This window comes from Manis pentadactyla, chromosome 3 (genome assembly GCF_030020395.1).
Source record: "Manis pentadactyla isolate mManPen7 chromosome 3, mManPen7.hap1, whole genome shotgun sequence".
NCBI classification, from domain to species: Eukaryota; Metazoa; Chordata; class Mammalia; order Pholidota; family Manidae; genus Manis; species Manis pentadactyla.
Genome location: NC_080021.1, coordinates 116,673,293 through 116,695,142, shown reverse-complemented (window position 1 = coordinate 116,695,142; position 21,850 = coordinate 116,673,293). Strand labels below are relative to the sequence as shown.

General features: G+C 37.0%; 1 protein-coding gene across 6 annotated transcripts in view; it reads left to right on the top strand.

The window, feature by feature from the left end:
• Positions 1 to 21,850, top strand: part of ZNF438 (zinc finger protein 438) — a 184,322-nt gene that overhangs the window by 47,210 nt on the left and 115,262 nt on the right. The gene's annotated exons all lie outside the window — the stretch shown is intronic.

Genomic DNA, 21,850 nt, shown 5'->3' with positions numbered 1-21,850 from the left:
ACCTTTAAAAAATCCAGATACCATAAAATAGAGATGCAGGGAAATATGTGACTATAGGTTTTATTTTTCAGTTTATAGGAGGTGTGGGATTTCACTTCTTGGACACTGGCATGGTGTCACTGAACATCTCCTCGTACTTGGTTACAGACTTGCTCTTTGATTCCTTTAAAGTACTTGTATGTTCTTTGGTAGTTTAGTAAAGTGCTTTCTAGTAACATAAGCTGGACCTTTGAATGGTTCTCAGTGCATTGTTTTTTTCTTGTTCTTTTCTTTAATGCAGTGTTAAAAAAAAAAGCTCATGTGACTCCGTGGTTTGGAGTTGAGACCCCCTTAGTGTGGTTTTGTTCAGATTTAGTTGATCTTCTAGGTCAAGTACTAGACACAGTTGACCTATTGTTAAAGAGTATGAATAAAGATGAACATAACTCTTAAATACCCATTTCTATAATAGAGCTAAAATAATTGATTGCTGTCAGATAATAGAAATTCTCAGTTTCCAAAATGAACTCTAGCATTATAACTCTTTTAAATTTCTATAAATATTAAAAGACTATAAGAAGGGAACTCTAGTTTGCTGAAACTATTACATAACTTTTCATTAATAAAAGTAAAATAGCCCTGCTGGTCTTATAAATGGCTTCCTGCCTCTGTTGCCAACTTTAATGATTTTAATTAAACTTATATTCTTAATGGGAAATAGAAATACATTATACTTAAAGGATATAGACAATCAAAATAATAGACCCAGGCCTGAATGATTCTTGTAGAATAATTATTAGGTTTGGAGAGTTGTTTTGCTTGGTGACATATATTCACCGAGAATTGGGGTTATCAATCTCATGTTAATAGAATTTACATCATTACTTTTCAGTTGTGTAACATAATTGTGTCAACCTTGGTAGGGAGCTTTAGAAAAATGGAGAGTTTTTGCAGGACAAGTTAAAATTCTATTGCTCATATAATGGTTTACACATAAAAACAAACAAAAAACCATTTATTCTGTATTAGAAGAGCAATAAAAGTTGTTTTTAGAGGCATGTTTTATCATTCAGCTGGCTGACTGTTATTTTGTGGTCATCTAAAATACAGAAGAGAATGGTTAAGATGTATTGAGCACTTTTTATGTACCAGATACTTTATGTACAATGATCTAATTATTTAATCTTCACAAACACCTGTGAGATAATTGGAATTCCCTTTATAGATGAGTCTGGGAGAGTAATAGACATCTCTAGGTTAACCCTGAGGGCAGAAAGAACAGGGCCCATAGTTTGCGGTACCTACAGTTTGGTTTGTCATGTTACCAGCTTCCAGGAAATCCTGAATCCATGGACATATGGTAAACTTCAGATTACTTCAACTCTTCAGGTAAAAGGTTGGCTGATCACACTGATCACACTGGGTGACGTAGAGCAGACTTCCTTGGAGTGACTAGCCCTGGAGTACAACCTCCTGTTCCGTGTTTCAGCCTTAATCTGGCTTATTCTACAGTTCCCTAATGTGTCAGTTGTTCTCTGTCACCTGATTAATGGCTGAACACTCACTCATTGTGTGCTTCATTGATCACATGCCAGGAACTTTTGGCAGCTCTGAGGAACATGATCTCAGCGTGCCTCCTTGTCAGTGTTGGGCAACTAGACACTGTTAGCTGGGGTGGGAACTTGGATCAAAAGTTAGGACACATTCCAGAGGCCACGGTTGGGGTAATTCAACAGCTGACACGTGAAATGCACCATCCAGACTCAGTTAATAGGTCAGGAATCAGATACAGAGTAGGCACGTGACTTTGAAAGCTGGTTTCTGAAGAAGATTATGATGGCTATCTGTGGATTCTGTAGTTTGTGGATATAAAATAATTCTCACTGCTTTTTGAGGAAGAATAAGAAGTTACCCAATTTTGTTCACTATAGCTCCTTACATTAGGCAGAAATTTCTCTGTTACTTTTTCCCCCCTCATTCTAGCTATGTCTTTCCAGAGCTCTAAATCTCCAATCCCTCTTACACCTGAAAGCGTAAGATACACATAAAAATGTAAAATCTCCTTTGCTGTCTCATCTTCTTTATGGTCTCCAAAAGTTGGCATTCTTTAGGGCTCAGTTCTCAGCCACCTTCTACATTTATGCTGTATGTTGTTTCTTGTGATCTCTTGCTTTAAAGGCCATCTATCCTCCCACATTTATTTTCTTTCCTTGAGCTCCAGCTTCTATGTCTTTCTATTCAACATTTCTATTGAAAGTTAATAAACATTTCAAATTTAACATGTGTGAAACACAACTCTTGAACTTTCCTCCTGAAATCTGTTCCTGCCTCCTCCTTCATCTCAGTAAATGGCCCACCCAGTTGCTCAGGCTAAAAACTAGAAGTCAGCTTTGACTTTTCTCTTTCCTTCTTAATCCACATCCAGCCCATCAGGCTTATATGTCCTCCTTTCAAAACATGTAAAATCCCCCTCACTGCTGCCCTAATGTAATGTCACTTATAATCACCACCATAGATTCCCTAGATGGCTTTCTAAGTCTTCTAAGTGGCCTCCAGTCTCTTCTTTGCACCACTCCAGTCAATTCTCCATATAGGAACAGCAGAGGTGTTTTAAAGAAATGTTAAACAGTTCCTGTCATTCCCTGTTCAAAGCCCTTCAGTGGCCACCCACCATACTCAGGATAAAGCCCCAAGGCTCACCGTGTTCTACCAGGGCCTGTGTGTTCTTCCTGTTGATTTTATTCCTACCATTCTGCATCTTGCTCACTTGGCTCTGGCCACAGTTGCCTTCTGGCAGTTCCTTAAATTCTCCAAGTCCATTTGGAATAATAGGCTAAATCCCTCCTACTCACCTATCCTGTACCCTCATTCCAGTCAGCTCAGTCTCTAGCCTGGTATCAGTGGAGGTCGATGTAGAGCAAAGGAAAGTACATATTCAGGTCTCTCCAGCGCATGTAGTGGGAGAGGTCACACTAGAAATTTTGCAGTGTTTTTATTCCAAGTTTCTGTACCTTGAATTGTTTCAAGTGTGAGAGGGACTAGAGATTGAGAGCTCCAGAAGGAGAAGCTAGAATCAGTGCAGGAAGTCACAGTGAGTTCTGCCAAGTTTATGAGCACTATAGTGAATAAGTTGGTAACAGTGACTTCTGCATGCAGCTCGACTGTGCTCTGTCACTGCATTGTGGCTTTTCCATCACTGATTGTGGGCACATTGAGGCTGATCAGCCTGGTGGGATGTTGTGTAGGAAAAATGTACTGAGTAGAGAAGGGTTTCTAGGTCTTCCCATCTTGGAGATTGTATCAATTTTTAGACTCTTCTGTTTTCAGAGCAGTAATTCTCAGAGTCCTCCTCAGATTCATCCTCCTATGTTTGTGTTGGGAAGCTCTCACCAATACGGAGTAAAGCACTTCTAGGAGAAATTTTCAGTAATTGAGGGAAAAGAAGAGCTACTATCAAGGTCAGCCTCCAGCAGATTGGCCAAGTCCTCATCTAAGGAATTTACTTTGAGTCAATTTTCTTTCTCCCATGTTCTATTTAAAATTTATTGTGACTGACTTTGGTCTAAAATAAACAATACAAACATACACAAATTCCCTAATGGGTTTTAGTTATTAAATGGAAGTTGACCAAGTTTAGAAATAAACAATGTGATACTTGAAAATAACTTTCGATCAGTTTGCTAGAAATGGAAAATTCACCTCACCCTTACCCTTTCAGCAGAGGGTCTTTGAGAAGCAGCGACCATGTTTGAATATTTCAGTGAGAGTGATATAGCAATCCCTTATCTTTTCTGAGAAAGGCAAAAATATGATTTACCCAATAGAGAACTTCACGTTGTTAAGTGCTTTTAGTTAGACCTGAATAAGGCTATTCGTGCAAATTTAAGTTTCTTTTTACTGCTGAACTGTGGAACTTGGAATTAATGACATAAGAAAGAATAATTTTCTCGGTCTCTGTGATACTAAAGTACTTTATATTTGATCAGTCCTGGTAGCTACCACTTAAATAATAGGAAGACATATCTAAAAGCTGCCTTCAGCTGGACACAGCTTCCTGCAGCACTTGGCCTGACCCAGCCCAGCATGTTTTTGGCACACTGTACGAGGTCAGTGTTCTTAGGAATATACTGCTCTCATTCTCTAAGGATGGCCTGAACTCCTTAACACGTTTTCACCATGAACCTCTTTTCTGTCTTTTCTGAGTTTTTTACTTTGCTGCCCCCTTTTCCCATTGTACGTGTTTTACTCCTTCTTCTTCCTGGTTAGTATTTTGGCTTCACCCAAACAAAATTGCTGCACTGACCCAAAACAAACAGTTTAGATTATATCCTGCATTGATATTCCTGTCTTCTTTTGAGCCAGGTTGCTTAGGAACTTACAACCTCCTTGATTGTAAAGGTAACATAGGCATTGCATGTGTCATGGATCCTGACCTCTTGCACCTTGGTAATTGAAGTTAATTTTGCATCTGGCCTTAGCAGAAGATGAATATATCCACACTCCCTTTAATGCCAATAATGAAATAATAAATAAAACGAAAAAGTTTGCCAAATGTAATGTACTTCTCTGTCAAATTCAGCTGCTTAGGAGAAATCTGAGAACAAGGGATGAAGTGAAAGGACTTTTAATCTATATACAGATGATGTTTGAAAGTTCAGGTCTTAAAATGGTATGTTAAGTTTGCTTAGAGCCTCATTTACTCATTTTTCCTCTTTATAATAGTAAAAACATAAATAGCACTGTGTTTTAAGTGCTTTAAGTATTTTAGCTAATTTATTCATCACTGAAATCCTATCAGGTATATACTGTTATAATCCGCATTGAATAGATGAGAAAGCTAAGTCTTGGATGGGTTACCTCATTGCCCATAGTTACATAGCTTGTTTTGTCAGAGCTGGGATCCAAACTCAGGTGAATAACCACTTGTTATATAATGAACCTTGAATTCTCTAACTCTTAATTCTTGGAAAAGACCTGGTTAACGATTTCTCAGACCACAACAGGTTAGAAGTTATAAATTTTAAAGAAAATATAATGAGCTAAGATTCCCATTTCAGTGTGTCCTTCCTAATAAAATAATTGCTCAATAATACAAAGATATATGTATAGGGGAGTTCTATATAATATTATCATAGCAAAGTCATTATCATAGCAAAATAACTGAAAATAATTCAGAAGTTCAATAATAGGAGAAATAGTTAAACTAGGGGACTGCTATTCAAACTTTAATGTATATATAAATCCCCTTATATCTTGTTAAAATGTACATTTTGATTAATCTGTGGGGGGGCCCAAGATTCTACACTTCTAACAAGTTCCCAGTGGTTCTACTGATCCACAGGCACCACTCTGAGTAGCAAGGAACTTCAGTACATTCATAGTATATGTTTGTTAAGGACAGGCCTCAGACTAGGAAGAGGTAAGTGTGGCTCCTTAGCTGCTTCACTCATCTCACCCTAGTCCTGTCCCTAGCTAAGAATCATGTTTCTAAAGACTATTCAGTGACTATCAGTTGTGCTTATAATATAACTTAAAGGGGATTAAAAAATGGTACCAGTACCATTATCTCAATTTAAATTAAGAAAAACTATATGTGTATATGTATGTATGTATGTATGTATGTGTATGCTTAGCAAAAGTCTGTGAGGAGACATGCCAAATACTAAGAGTTGTTTTCCCCTGAGTGATAGGTTTATAGATGGCATATATTTTTATCTTTATATATTTGGCATTTTTTAATTTTCTGTAGTTAGTCTGTATAATTTTCTAGATATGTTTATGGTGATTGAAGTTATTAGACTCTCAGAAAACTGTTTTCTCAAACTTGGTTCATGACACCCTAGCCTTGAAAGAAACATTTGTTTCCTGCCACCCACGTACCTCTCTTCAGCCTCCCAAAAACATCTGCTCAGTTTTCTTCTCAATAAATATATAAGCTATTTAATGATTTGGTGGGGGATTCAGTTTAAGGCTTCAGTTAGGGCATCTATCATCACAAATATTAAGGTGCAAATATTTTTAAGAATAAGGGTAATAAATACTTTTTGGGTTATTATGGGTTAGGTGTGGAAAATCCTACATTTCAATATTTATATTATTAGTTTTCCAGCGTATCTGAGAGGCAAAATCTGTGGGGTTTTTGTATTCAATTCCTAAGAAAAAACAAATTAAAATAAGTATCCTTTATCTTGCCACCTCCTCTCTTAGTAAGGTGTGCTGAGCAGGTTTTAGAGGGAGATTAGTTTTCTTTTCAACCTTTAAAGTTCAGTAACTTGAAATCTAGAAGTGAAGTACCTGACCCTCCCAATGGAGCAGGGAAGGAAGTCGTAAGGAGATAGGATAGAAAAACCTGATCTATTAAAATCTCACCCTCCTTGAGAGGAGGCAGAGCAAGAATTCCTGAAGGCTGCATAAGCATGCTCTTGATAATCTGGCTGAACACCAAACTGTGCATACTGTGCGTGTATAGGATGCAATCCCTAGAAGCTGGCAAGGACAATTTGTGAAGAATGAAAACTGACTGGGTCTTTGTAAGATTGAGCCCTGGAATAAAGGTTCCTGTACACAAGTCCTGAAAGAGCTCAAAACCAAGCCTGAAAATAGTAATACTAATCCATAAGTAACTTAACTGTCTGCCAGAAGAAGTTCAATTCTCTTTAAGTGAAGAGAACAAAATCCAGTACTCAGCAACATAAAATTCACAGTGAATTACATCCAATCAAACATCACTTGAGAAACGAAGAAGCAGGAGGAAAATCCCATAATCAGGAGATAATACAAATATATCCTGAAATGACAAAGAGAATAGTAGACAAGTACATTAAAATAGCTATTGTAAATATGGTCTTTATACATAAACATAATGAGGAATGAAATAGAAGATATGAAAAAGAAAAAATTGGATCATCCAGAGAAAAAATAATACAGTACCCGAAAGGAAAACTTTACTAGTTGAGATTAAGTGCAGATTAGCTCTTTCAGGAGAAAAGGACGGTGAACTTGAAAACATAGTGAACGTCTAACCAAAAGCATAGACAGAAAAATATTGGAAAAGATAAACAGCAACATGGTGTCCTATACAATAACAACTATGGGTCTAATGGTCTAACATAAATGTAATTGGAGTCTCAGGTTTTAGGGGAGGGCAAAAGAGAAAAAAATGTTTCAATAAATAACTGTAAAAATTTCCCTAAATTTGAAGAAAATTATAAACCCATGGATCCAATAAATTTAATAGACCCCAGGCGAGGTGCACACCCAACACACATACACAAGGCACATAAGAAAATTGATGAAAATCAGTGATAAAGGGAAAATCCTAAAAGCAGACACAGAGGAAAAAATAAAGACAAAGGAATAAAATTAAGAATGGCAGCAGACGTCATCAGAAATGGTGCAAACCAGAATGCAATTTAATGGCATTTTTCAAGTACTAAAAAAACTTATCAATTTTATATTCCACATACTTATATTCCACATACAATAAAAACTTCAGAAAATAAAGGAGGAAAAATAATAAGGAAGAAATAAGAATTTTTTAAGGCAAAATTGAGAAAATTCATGACTACCATACCTACATAATAAGAAATATTAAAGGAAGTTCTTCAGGCACAAGGAAAATGATACCAAATGGAAATATATAAAGAAATAAAGAATACTCGAAATGGGTCACATGTGGATAAACATGAACAGTTTTTTCCTCCTATTTTAATTTATTTAAAAGGTAACTGTTTAAAGCAAAAAACAATGACAGTGTTTATCTAACAGGGCTTATAAAATAGGTAAAAGTAAAATGTATGATAGTAATAACTCAAAAAATGAGATGGTGAAAGGAAACATACTGTGGAAGGGACCTTATACATAAAATGGTATAATATTGTTTGAAAGTAGGTCATTACTTGGTTAAACCATTACAATGGTTAAAGAGAGCATCCATGAAAAAAAAGGTTTAAAAGAAGTTTTAACTAGTGAGGAAACCAATGGCAGATATAAAATGAAATCTTAAAAATAATCCAAAGGAAGACAGGAGAAAAGGGAAAAAGGAACAAAGAACAGAAGGGAAAAATAGAAAAACCTATAAGGACACGGCAGGACTACATTTAACCGTATCAGTAATCACTTTAAATGTAGGTGGAATCTATTCCAATTAAAAGGCAAAGATTATCAGATTGGATTAAAAAAAAGAGTAAACTCTTTTGTCCTTAAGAAAACCTCAAAATAGGTTAGAAATAAAAGGGTGGAAAATATGTACATTGTAAGCATTAAGTGTAGGATACTAGAATGGTTATGTTAATATCAAAATGCTGTTCAGAACAAGTGATGTTAATAAGGTTAAAGAGGGAAACTTCATAAAGATAAATGGGCCAGTTCATCAAGAAAAAATAACCTTAAATTGAAATGCAACCAAAAGTACATTGTCAAAATACACAAAGCAGAAACTGATAGAAGTGAAAGAAAAAATTGACAAATCTTTGCTTATAGCTGGAGATTTCAAAACTCGTATCATTAATTGATGGAATAAGTGGAGAGAATATCAGGAAGGATATAGATAAGCATAACAACACTGTAAACCATCTTGACTTCATTGACGTTTATAGAACATTTCACTCAACACTAGCAGAATATATATTCTTTTCAAGTGCCCAAGGAACATTCACCAAGATAGCCCACCATAGGATAATATATGCAAGTCACATTAAGTTTAAAATGGTGGTAATTGTGCAGTGTGTCCTCTGACCATAATGTAATTAAATTAGAAATCAATATTACAAAGATATTTGGAAAGTCCTCAATATCTTTTAGTATACTACACCCATCTAACACACACGTTGGTCCAAAAAAAAGCAAAAAACAACTTCAAGGAAATTAAAAGATGTTTTGAAGTGAATCAGAACAAAAACATCAAAATTTGTGGGATGTATCTGAAGCAGTGCTGACACAAATATTTAACTTTAAAGGAGAAAGGTATAAAATAAATGATCCAAATATTCACCTTAAAAAACTAAAAAAAGAATAGTAAACTAAAACCAAAGTAAGTACAAGGAAGGAAATAATAAACAGAAGAACAGATAGCAAAGAAATAGAAAACAGATAAGCAATAGAGGTAATTTAGGAAACCAGAAGCAGGCTGTTTGAAAAATGAACAAACTTCTAGCTAGTGTAATCAACAAAAATAAAGAGGAGATGCATGTTACTAAGTATAATATCAGGATTGAAAGAGGGGACATCACTATAGATTCTACAGAAATTAAAAGCATGTAGAAAGAATATTACAAACATCTTTTGGAACTAAGTTTGACAACTTTGATGAAATGGGCAAATTCCTTGGAAGAAACACATTACTGAAACTGATTCAGGAAGAAATATAAAACTATAATATCATATCTATTAAAGAAGTTACATTCTTAGTCAAAAACCTTTCCACATAAGTAAACAAAAACATACATGTTTTAACTGATGACTTTATCAAACATTTGAGGAAGAAATAATTCAGTAAACAGAGTAAGGAAGAACACTTCCCAACTCATTTTAGGAAACCATTATAACACTAATATCAAAATTACATAAAGACATTACAAGAAATCTATGAATAAAATATCCTTCATGAACACAGATAAAAAATTTATTAACAAACCTTTAGCAAATCAGAGGATTCTGGGAAAAACATGGCAGAGTAAGAAGGCAAAACTCCCAAAAACACATAAAAAAAGAAAATACAACAAATAGAACTAAACCTGAAAATGACCTGAAGACTGCAGACATGACCACCTACATCTGGGGAAGAAGAGAAGACCTCACAGAAAAGGGTAAAGTGGCAAAGAAGATCCTGCAGGACCCAAGTCCTCCTCCAAAACCAGCTGACAGGTGGGAGGAAGAGGAACAGAGCAGTGAGGGGTAGGAGCACAAGATCGCTGAACACCTGGCCCTGGAGATCTGCTCTGGGAGCATGAACCCACATTACATGGTAACTCTGGAGATTAGTGGGGCTAGATAACAGACAGGTGGAACATATGGGGAGTCTGAGATTACTTGGAGCTATCTACTCAGGAGAAAGAGCAGGTGGACAATACCTCTCCAGCCCTTCTTCAGCCCAGAAGATTGGGAACTCTGGGGAGCACCAGATGCTCCATCCCTCTTGCTGGCAATGCAGACCTGAGGCTCCTCCCTGTGGTGCATGGCCTACAGATGGCCCACTTGGCCTGGAAGTGGAGCCAGACTTTGCTGTTGGTAGGCAGAGGGAGACCCTCCTAGCTTTCTCAGTCCTGTTTAAGCCCAGGTAGGGAACTGCCAGTGGGAGCCAATCCCAGGAGCTCCTTCTCCCAGCAGGTACCAATCCTACCTGCCTGCAGCACCCGCCATCACTGCAGGCCAGATGGCGCTGACTCTGACCACAGCAGCTCCAGCAGTGTAGTACCGAGGCTTCTCCCTGTGCATACAACCAGCTGATGGCCCACTTGGCCCAGCATTGGTGTCAAACTTTGATGCTGTGTAGGCAGAGGGAGACCCTCTGAGCTTTCTTGGCCCAAGCCCAGGAGCTCCTTCCTCCTAGTGGGCACTGGTCCCTCCCATCTGCAGCTCCCACTACTGCTGCAGCCCAGGAGGGTGTGGCCCTGCCCACAGCAACTCCAACAGAGACTTCTGCACTTATCACAAAGACACAGCCAAAGCAAGCAGGCCACCTGAAATCAGATCACTACAAGCCAGACAGAAAGATGCCCCATCCACTGTGTGCTAACAGATTGGCTCCTGCACTGGAAAGTGAAGTGTATTGAGCTTCTGGGCATCTCCTTCATTAAGTTATTACTCCATAGGAAACACTGAAAAAAATGAGTCGAAGAATTTGTTTCAAACAAAACACCAGAAAGAGGGCTGAATGAAACTGAAATCACCAATCTTCTTGATGAAGACTTCAAAGTAAAAGTTATAAACATGCTTACAGATATACAAAAAAAAATATGAAAGATCTCAGCAAAAAGATAGACAATCTGCAAAAGAGCCACCAAAGCTGAAGAATACAGTATCTGAAATGAAACATACAATGGAGGGATTTAATAGCAGACTTTACAGGTTCAAGAAGTTGTAAATGATTTGGAAAGTAGAGAGCAAGAAAATAATGAAGATGAAAAACAGAAGAAAGGATCTCTAGGAATGAAAGATTATAAGAGAGCAGTTCTGACCAATCCAAACAGAACAATATTCACTAATAGGGGTGCCAAATGCAAAAGAGCCACCAAAGCTGAAGAATACAGTATCTGAAATGAAACATACAATGGAGGGATTTAATAGCAGACTTTACAGGTTCAAGAAGTTGTAAATGATTTGGAAAGTAGAGAGCAAGAAAATAATGAAGATGAAAAACAGAAGAAAGGATCTCTAGGAATGAAAGATTATAAGAGAGCAGTTCTGACCAATCCAAACAGAACAATATTCACTAATAGGGGTGCCAAAAGGAGAAGAGGGAGACAAAGGAATGTAAAGTCTCTTTGAGGAAATAATTGCTGAAAACTTCCCCAATCTGGAGAAGGAAATAGACATACAAGTCATGGAAGCGCAGAGATCTCCTAACAAAAGGAACCCCAGCAAGATAACACCAAGACACATAATAATTAAAATGGCAAAGATCAAGGATAAGGAGAGAGTATTGAAAGCAGCCAGAGAGAGAAAAAAGATTACTTATAAAGGAAACCCCAATAGGCTATCAGCAGACTTCTCAGCAGAATCTTTACAGGCCAGAAGGGAGTGGCATGATATATTTAATGTAATAAAACAGAAGACCTTCAACCAAGAATTCTCTACCTGGCAAGATTATAATTTATATTTTAAGCAGGGATTAAACAATTTCCAGACAAACAAAGTCAAAGGAATTTGCCACCACTAAGCCAGCCTTATAAGATATGTTAAAGGGACTGCTGTAAATGGAAATGTCCCTAAGGCAAAATAGCTTTCACCAGTGAAGATAAACCCACAGTAAAGGTAGTAGGCAAATTAATTACCAGGCAAGTATGAAATTAAATAAACTGCTCAAAAAACCAGTCAAGGAATACACAAAAAGTCCAGAATATGACACCTAATATGTAAAGAGTGGAGGAGGAAGAAAAAGAAGAGGGGGAAAAAAGTACTTCTAGATTGTGTTTGAAATAGAGTAATCAGTAATTTGAGATGAACTGTTATATGCTAAGGAAGGTATCCTTGAACCTTTGGTAACCACAAATCTAAAGCCTGCAGTAGATACACATACAAGAAGGAGAAAGAGAGAGAGAGAAGGAAAAAGGAAGAGAGAGGGGAGGAAGGAAAGAAAGAAAAGAAAGAAAGAAAATCTAATCACAACACTAAAGAAATCTATCAAATAATAAGAGTATAAGGAAAAAAGGAACAGAGAGGAGATATAAAAACAACCAGAAAACAATAAAATGTCAATAAGTACATATCTATCAATAATCACCTTAAATGTAAATGGACTGAGTGTACCAATCAAAAGATGTAGAGTGGCAGAATGGATAAAAGAAACAAGACCCATCTATATGCTGCCTATAAGAGACTCATTTCAGACCCAAAGACATACACAGACTAAAATTGAAGAGATGGAAAAAGATAGTTCATGCAAATAATAGGGAGAAAAAAGCAGGAGTAGCAGTACTTAGACAAAATAGATTTCAAAACAAAGTAACAAGAGACAAGGGCATTACAGAATGATAAAGGGGTCAGTCCAACAAGAGAATATAACCATTATAAATATCTATGTGCCCAATGTAGGAGTGCCTGAATATTTAAAACAAGTACTATCAGAATTAAAGGGGGAAATAGACTGAGTCACATTCATCTTAGGAGATTTCAACACACCACTCACATCAGTAGATCAACCAGACAGAAAATAAGGAAACAGAGGCACTGAACAATACAATAGATCAAATAGACTTAATAGATATCTATAGAACACTCTACCCAGAAGCAGCAAGATACACATTTTTCTCAAGTGTACATGGAACATTCTCCAGAATAGATCACATACTAGGCCACAAAAAGAGCCTCAGTAAATTCAGAAAGATTGAAATTGTATCAAGCAGCTTCTTAGACCACAATGGTATGAAACTAAAAATAAATTACACCAAGAAAACAAAAAAGCCTACAAAGACATAGAGACTATACAAAATGCTTCTAAATAATCAGTGTATCAATGACCAAATTAAAACAGTGATCAAGCAATACACGGAGACAGATGAAAACAACAGCTCAACAGCCTGAAAACTGTGGGATGCAGCAAAGGCAGTTCTAAGAGGAAAGTACATAGTAATACAGGCTAACCTCAACAAGAACAATCCCAAATAAACAGTCTAAATTCACAGTTAAATGAACAAACCAGTAGCCAGTCAAATCCAGGAGTATATTTTTATAAAGGGGGTTATTTTAGGGATGCAAGTTTGGTTTAACGTTGGAGAATCCACTAGTACAGGTCTTCATTTTAACAGGGACAAAAGGAAGAAATCTATATGATCCTGTCAATAGGTGCAGAAAAAGTATTGGACTAAATTTAACAGCCATTCATAATAAAATTTCTCAAGAAGCTAGAAACAAAAGGGAACGTTCTCAGTCTGATAGAATACATCTACACCTTAACCTCTAGCTAAAATCTCATTTAATGTCAAAAAATAAAATGCTTTTCCCCTAAAACAGGAACCAAAGCAAGAATACCTGCTCACAGTCCTCCCTATGTGTATATAATATTGTAATGGAGGATCCAGCCAGTTTAATGGCAATAAAAAGAAACAAATGGCATGCAGACTGGCAAAATGTGTGGCAGAAATAAACTGTCTTTATTTGTAGACAGTGTTATCATGTATAGAGAAAATATAAGAAATCTCCAAAAGCCACTAGAATTTATAATTGAATTCAGAAAGATTGCGGGACAGAAGGTAGCTATAGAAAATCAGTTGGCTGTGTAGCAAGAAAAAATTGTGTATTAAACTTTAAAATGTATATGGAAATGCAAAGAACCAAGACAAAAAATACCTTGGCAAAGAACAATATTGGAAGGTCCCTACTATCTAATTTCAAGACTTCTTGTATGTTTTGAAGCTTCCTCTTTAAAACTACAGTGATCAAGACAGTTCTGGCCTAAGGTAAGCATATGTATCAATGGAATAGAATAGAGAACCCAGAAATACACTCATACATATGTGGTCAATTGATACTTGACCACAGTGCCACAAAAATTCAATGGAGGAAAAAGTCCTCAACAAATGGTACTGGAACACTTGGATATCCACGTGCAAAAACAGTAACTTCAACTCTTATTTTTACTTAAAGAAGTAACTTGAATCATGGATCTAAATATAAAATGACCAAAAGTATAAAACTTTAAGAAAAAAATTACAGAAAATATTTGTAAACTTGGGATGAGCAAAGAGATCTTAGGACACAAAAGGCATGAACCATAAAAGAAAAATGACAAATGGGACTCCATGAAAATTTAATCTTCTATTCTTCAAAAGACATCATTAAGAAAATGAAAAGGCAGTCTTTAAACAGAACATATTCACAATACATACACCTGACAAATGACTTGTGACCAGAATATATAAAGAACTTTACAGCTCATTAATAATAACACAACCCAGTTAAAAAAAGTAGGCACAAGAAAATAATGCCAGTGCAGCACAGGAAAAAGGATTCAACATCATTAGACATCAGAAAAATGCAAATCAATATGGGATACCATTGTATATTCATCAGAATAGCTAAAATTAAAAATCAAAAAAGAGCAAGTGTAAGTAGACCAGTTGGAACTTTCATATATTGCTGGCAGAAAAGTAAAGTGATAAAGTCATTTTAGAAAACAGTTTTGACAGTGTGTTATAAAGTTAAACATATTACTCCCATAAGACCCAACAATTTTTCTCCTAAATATTTACCCAGGACAAATAAAAACATGTTAACACACACTTGTACATGAATGTTCACAACAGCTTTATTCATAATATCTCCAAGCTGTAAGCAACTAATGTCTACCAACTAGTGAATGGATGAACACATATTGGAATATCCGTGCATTGGATACGACTTGGCAGTGAAAGGGAATAAAGTACTGATAGATACAACGTGAATGAATCTCAAAAACATTTTCTGAGTAAAATAAGCCAGACACAAAAGAATTTAAACTCTCTTCCACTTACTGGCCTGGGAAGATTATTTATTATATCAGAAAGGCTGGAAGAAACAAATCTATAGTTACAATAAACAGAGAAGTTATTGCCTGCAGGTGGAAGTGTACGATGATTCACCTGGATGGGGCATGAGGGAACTTTTCAAATGATGGATGTGTTCTGTGTGTTCAGTCTCCTGAGTGGTGGTGATTACATGGAGATATATATATACACACACACACACACACACACACACACAAATGTAAATGAATTGAAATGTACATATTTTATTGTATGTAAATTATACCTTAGTACGTTTTTAAAATCTTTCCCAACTTTTGAAAGTTGTTTTACTAGCAAAAGACTAATTATTTTTTCCTGTAAGTTTCTTTTGTATTATTATTATTAAGGTTTTACTAGCAAAAGACTAATTATTTTGAAATATAAAGGTTTCACAAGAAAAACAGTATGGTTACTACATTCACCCTTATTATCAAGTCCCCCCCATACCCCATTGCAGTCACTGTCCATCAGTGTAGTAAGATGCCACAGAGTACCTATTTGTCTTCTCTGAGCTACACTGTCTCCCCATGACCCCACACACACCATGTGCACCAATCATGATACCCCACAATCCCCTTCTCCCTCCCTCCCCACCTGCCTTCCCTAACCCCTCCCCTTTGGTACCACTACTCCCTTCTTGGAGTCTGTGAGTCTGCTGCTATTTTGTTCCTTCAGTTTTGCTTCATTGATATACTCCACAAATGAGGGAAATCATTTGGTTATTTGTCTTTCTCCACCTGGCTTATTTCACTGAGTATAATACCCTCTAGCTCCATCTATGTTGTTACAAATGATAGGATTTGTTTCTTTCTTATGGGTGAATAATATTCCATTGTGTATATGTACCACATCTTCTTTGTCCATTCATCTACTGATGAACACTTAGGTTGCTTCCATATCTTGCCTATTGTAAATAGCGCTACGATAAACATAAGGGTGCATATGTCTTTTAGAGCCCGAGAACTTGTTTTCTTTGGGTAAATTTCTAGGAGTGGAGTTCCCGGGTCAAATGCTATTTCTATTTTTAGTTTTTGAGGAACTTCCATACTGCTTTCCACAATGGTTGAACTAGTGTACTTTCCCACCAACAGTGTAAAGGAGGGTTCCCCTTTCTCTGCATCCTCGCCAGCATTTGTTGTTCCTATTCTTTTCTATGTTGGCCATCCTAACTGGAATGAGGTGATATCTCTCTGTGGTTTTAATTTGCATTTCCCTGATAATTAGTGATGTGTAACATCTTTTCATTTGCCTATTGACCATCTGAATTTCTTATTTGGAAAATTGTCTGTTTATATTCTCCGTCCATTTTTCAATAGGGCTATTTGCTTTTGGGGTATTGAGGTGTATGAATTCTTTATACATTTTGGATGTTAACCCCTTGTCAGATATGTCATTTACAAATATATTCTTCCATACTGTAGGATGCCTTTTTGCTCTGCTGATGGTGTCCTTTGCTGTACAGAGGCTTTTTAGCACGATGTAGTCCCATTTGTTCATTTTTTATTTTGGTTCCCTTGCCCAAGGAGATGCATTCAGGAAAAAGTTGCTCATTTTTATATTCAAGATATTTTTACCTGTGTTTTCTTCTAAGAGTTCTATGGTTTCATGACTTACATTCAGGTCTTTCATCCATTTTGAGTTTACTTTTGTGTATGGGGTTAGACAATAATCCAGTTTCATTCTCTTGCATATAGGTGTCCAGTTTTGCCAACACCAGCTGTTGAAGAGGCTGCCATTTCCCCATTGTCTATCCATGACTCCTTTATCATACATTAATTGACCATGTATGCTTGGGTTTATATCTGGTCTCTTTAGTCTATTCCATTGGTCTATGAGTCTGTTCTTTTGCCAATACCAAGTTGTCTTGATTACTGTGGCTTTGTAGAAGAACTTGAAGTTGGGGAGCGTAATCCCCCCCACCCCCAGTTTTATTCTTCATTTTCATGATTCCTTTGCCTATTTGGGGTCTTTTGTGGTTCCAGATGAATTTTAGAACTATTTGCTATAGTTCATTGACAAATGCTGTTGGTATTTTGATAGGGATTGCATTGAATCTGTATATTGCTTTAGGCAGGATGGCCATTTTGACAATATTAATTCTTCCTATCTACGAGCAAGGGATGTGTTTCCATTTATTGGTACCTTCTTTAATTTCTCTCATGAGTGTCTTGTAGTTTTTAGCATATAGGTCTTTCACTTCCTTGGTTAGTTTTATTCCTAGGTATTGTGTGCTTTTTGATGCAGTTGTGAAGGGAATTGTTTTCCTGATTTCTCTTTTTGCTAGTTCATCATTAGTGTATAGGAATGCAACAGATGTCTGTGTTTTAATTTTGTGTCCTGCAACTTTACTAAATTCAGATGTTAGATCTAGTAGTTTTGGAGTGGATTATTTAGAGTTTTTTATGTACCATATCATGTCATCTGCCAACAGTGACAGTTTGACTTCTTCCTTGCCAATCTGGATGCCTTTTATTTCTTTGTGTTGTCTGATTGCCGTGACTACGAACTACAGAACTATGTTGAATAAAAGTGGGGAGAGTGGGCATCCTTGTCTTCTTCCCAATCTTAAAGGAAAAGCTTTCAGCTTCTCGCTGTTAAGTATGATGTTGGCTGTGGGTTTGTCATCTATGGCCTTTATTATGTTGAGATACATGCCCTGTATACCCATTTTGTTGAGAGTTTTTATCATGAATGTATGTTGAATTTTGTCGAATGCTTTTTCAGCATCTATGGAGATGATCATGTGGTTTTTGTCCTTTTTGTTAATGTGTTGGATGATGTTGATGGATTTTCGAATGTTGTACCATCCTTGCATCCCTGGTATAAATCCTACTTGATCATGATGGATGATCTTTTTGATGTATTTTTGAATTTGGTTTGCTAATATTTTGTTGAGTATTTTTGCACCTATGTTCTTCAGGGATATTGGTCTGTAATTTTCTTTTTTTGTAATGTCTTTGCCTGGTTTTGGTATTAGAGTGATGTTGGCCTCGTAGAATGAGTTTGGGAGTATTCTCTCCTCTTCTACTTTTTGGAAAACTTTAAGCAGGATGGGTATTAGATCTTCACTAAATGTTTGATAAAATTCAGCAGTGAAGCCATCTGGTTCAGGTGTTTTGTTCTTAGGTAGTTTTTTGATTACCAATTCAATTTCATTGCTGGTAATTGGTCTCTTCAGAATTTCTGTTTCTTCCTGGGTCAGCCTTGAAAGGTTGTATTTTTCTAGAAGGTTGTCCATTTATTCTAGGTTATCCAGTTTGTTAGCATATAATTTTTCATAGTATTCTCTAATAATTCTTTGTATTTCTGTGGTGTCTGTAGTGATTTTTCCTTTCTTATTTCTGATTCTGTTTATGTGTGCAGACTCCCTTTTTTTCTTGATAAGTCTGGCTAGGGGTTTATCTATTTTGTTTATTTTCTCGAAGAACCAGCTCCTGCTTTTACTGATTATTTCCATTGTTTTATTCTTCTCAATTTTATTTATTTATGCTCTAATTTTTATTATGTCCCTTCTTCTACTGACTTTGGGCCTCATTTGTTCTTGTTTTTGTACTTTCGTTAATTGTGAGTTTAGACTGTTCAATTGGGTTTGTTCCTTCCTGAGGTAGGCCTGTATTGCAGTATTCTTCCCCCTTATCTCGGCCTTTGGTGTGTCCCACAGATTTTGCAGTGTTGAATTATTGTTTTCATTTGTCTCCATATATAGCTTGATCTCTGTTTTTATTTGGTTTTGATCCATTGGTTACTTAGGAACATGATATTAAGCCTCCATGTGTTTGTGGGCTTTTTTGTTTTCTTTGTGTAAGTTATTTCTATATTCATACCTTTGTGGTCTGAGAAGCTGGTTGGTACAATTTCAATCTTTTTTAATTTACTGAGGTTCTTTTTGTGGCCTAGTATATGATCTAATCTTGAAAATATTCTATATGCACTTGAAAAGAATGTGTATCCTGTTCCTTTTGGATGGAGTGCTCTGTAGATGTCCCTTCGGCCTGTCTGTTCTAATATGTTGTTCAGTGCCTCTGTGTGCTTACTTATTTTCTGTCTGGTTGGTCTGTTCTTTGGAGGGAGTGGTGTGTTGAAATCTCCTAAAATGAATGCATTGCATTCTATTTCTCCTTTTAATTCTGTTAGTATTTGTTTCACATATGAAGGTGATCCTGTGTTGGGTGCATAGATATTTATAATAGTTATTTCTTCTTGTTGAACTGACCCTTTTATCATATGTAATGTCCTTCTTTGTATCTTGTAACTTTTTTTTGTTTTTAGGTCTATTTTATCTGATATAAGTACTGCAACTCCTGCTTTTTTCTCCCTATTGTTTGCACGAAGTATGTTTTTCCATCCCTTTACTTTCAGTCTGTGTATGTCTTTGGATTTGAAGTGAGTCTCTTGTAGGCAGCATATAGATGGGTCTTGTTTTTTTATCCATTCAATGACTCTGTGTCTTTTGATTGGTGCATTCAGACCATTTACATTTGGGTGATTATCGATAGGTATGTACTTATTGCCATTGCAGGCTTTAGATTCATGGTTACCAAAGGTTCAAGGGTAATTCCCTTACTATCTAACGTCTAATTTAACTCACTTAGTATGTGATTACAAACACAACCTAAAGGTTCTTTTTTTTTTCCTTCCTTTTCTTCCTCCTCGATTATTTATATATTAGGTATCATATTCTGTACTCTTTGTCTATCCCTTGACTGACTTTAGGTGTAGTTGATTTGGTTTTGCACCTGCTTAGTAATTAATTGTTGTACTGTATTTGCTGTGGTTTTACGTCCCCTGGTGACCACTGTTTAGCCTTAGGAATACTTCCATCTATAGTAGTCCCTCCATGCACTGTAGAGGTGGTTTGTGGGAGGTAAATTCTCTCAGCTTTTGCCTATCTGAAAATTGTTTAATCCCTCTTTCACATTTTATTGATAATCTTTCTAGGTGGAACATTCTTGGTTTGAGGCCCTTCTGCTTCATTGCATTAAATATATCATGCCACTCCCTTCTTGCCTGTAATTTTTCTGTTGAGAAGTCTGATGATAGCCTGATGGGTTTTCCTTTGTATGTGATCTTTTTTTCTCTCTCTAGCTGCTTTTCAAAGTCTGTCTTTATCCTTGATCTTTGCCATTTTAAGTATTATATGTCTTGATGTTGTCTTCCTTGGGTCCCTTGTGTTGGGAGATCTGTGCACCTCCGTGTCTTGAGCGACTATCTCCTATCACAGATTGGGGAAGTTTTCAGCAATTACTTCCTCAAAGTCACTTTTATTCCTTTTTATGTCTTCTTCATGTTCTGGTATTCCTATAATGCGAATATTGTTCCATTTGGATTGGTCACATCGTTCTCTCAATATTCTTTCATTCTTAGAGATCCTTTTATCTGTCTGTGCCTCAGCTTCTTTGTATTCATTTTTTCTAATTTCTATTCCATTTACTGTCTCTTCTACTCTATCTAATCTACTTTTAAATCCCTCCATTGTATGTTTCATTTCAGATATAGAATTTCTTAATTGAATCTCTGTCCTAAATTCGTCCCTGAGTTGTTGAATATTTTTCTGTACCTCCATGAGCATGTTTATGATATTTATTTTGAACTCTCTTTCAGGAAGATTGGTGAGTTCAATTTCATTTGGCTCTCTTTCTGGTGTTTATAAGATTTTTGTTTGAACCAGGTTCCTTTGACTGTTCCATATTTCTATGTCATGCCCTCTAGTGCCCAGAAGCTTTAGTTTCTGGAGCTGCTCAGCCCCTGGAATAATCTGGGGGGGTCGCAATGTAGCGGCACTGGTGCCTGGGGTCACAAAAGAGCTATTTCCTGCCTTCTGGCTGTATTGTCTGTCTCCGCGGTCAGAACCTGTGGGTTGAGCACACAGGTGAAAGCCTCTGTGCTTTGTGTCTGTAGCTGGCCTCACAGCAGGGCAGGCCAGGGCAGGGACTGCCACTTTGCGAGCTGATGTTGGCAGGCCAGGAGGAAGGTGCGGCAGGCTGCATATCACAGTTGGGAGCCTTGGAGGTGAGTAGCTAGCCAAGGAGGTGGAGCGTCTGATGCTCCTGAAAGTTCCCAACCTGCTGGGCAGAGTGTTCCCAGAGAACCTTGTCCACCTATCCCTTCTGTGCAGCAAGCTCCATGCAAACCCTGCCCCTTCAGCAGCCCTCTTGCTGCTGCTAGGAAGCCTCTCAGACCATCTGCCTTTTGTAGCCGGATGTAGATCCCGGTCCTTCATAAATGGCTGGAATCCCAGCCTCTCCAAGTATTCCACCTGTCTTAGCTTTCCAACCCCACTAATCACCAGAGCACCATGCAATGTAGCTTTATTCTCCCAAAGAAGATCTCCAGGGCTGGGTGTTCAGCAATCCCAGGCCTCCACCCTCTCCCTGCTCCATTTCCCTTCCTCCCGTCAGTGAGCTGGAGTGGGGGAAGGGCTTGGGTTCTGCCAGATCAAATCTTTGGTACGTTACCCTGTTTCTTGAGGTCTGCTCTGTTCTCCAGGTGTATGCCGTCTGGTGCAACCCTCTTTCTTGTTGCTCTTTTAGGATTAGTTTTTAACTATGTTTTCGTATTATATGTGGTTTTGTGAGGAGTTCTCTGTCTCACCTCTCACACTCCCATCTTGAATGAATCTCGCAAAAGACTAATTTTTGTCTAATGTTAGAAGATTTCTGTAAGAATGA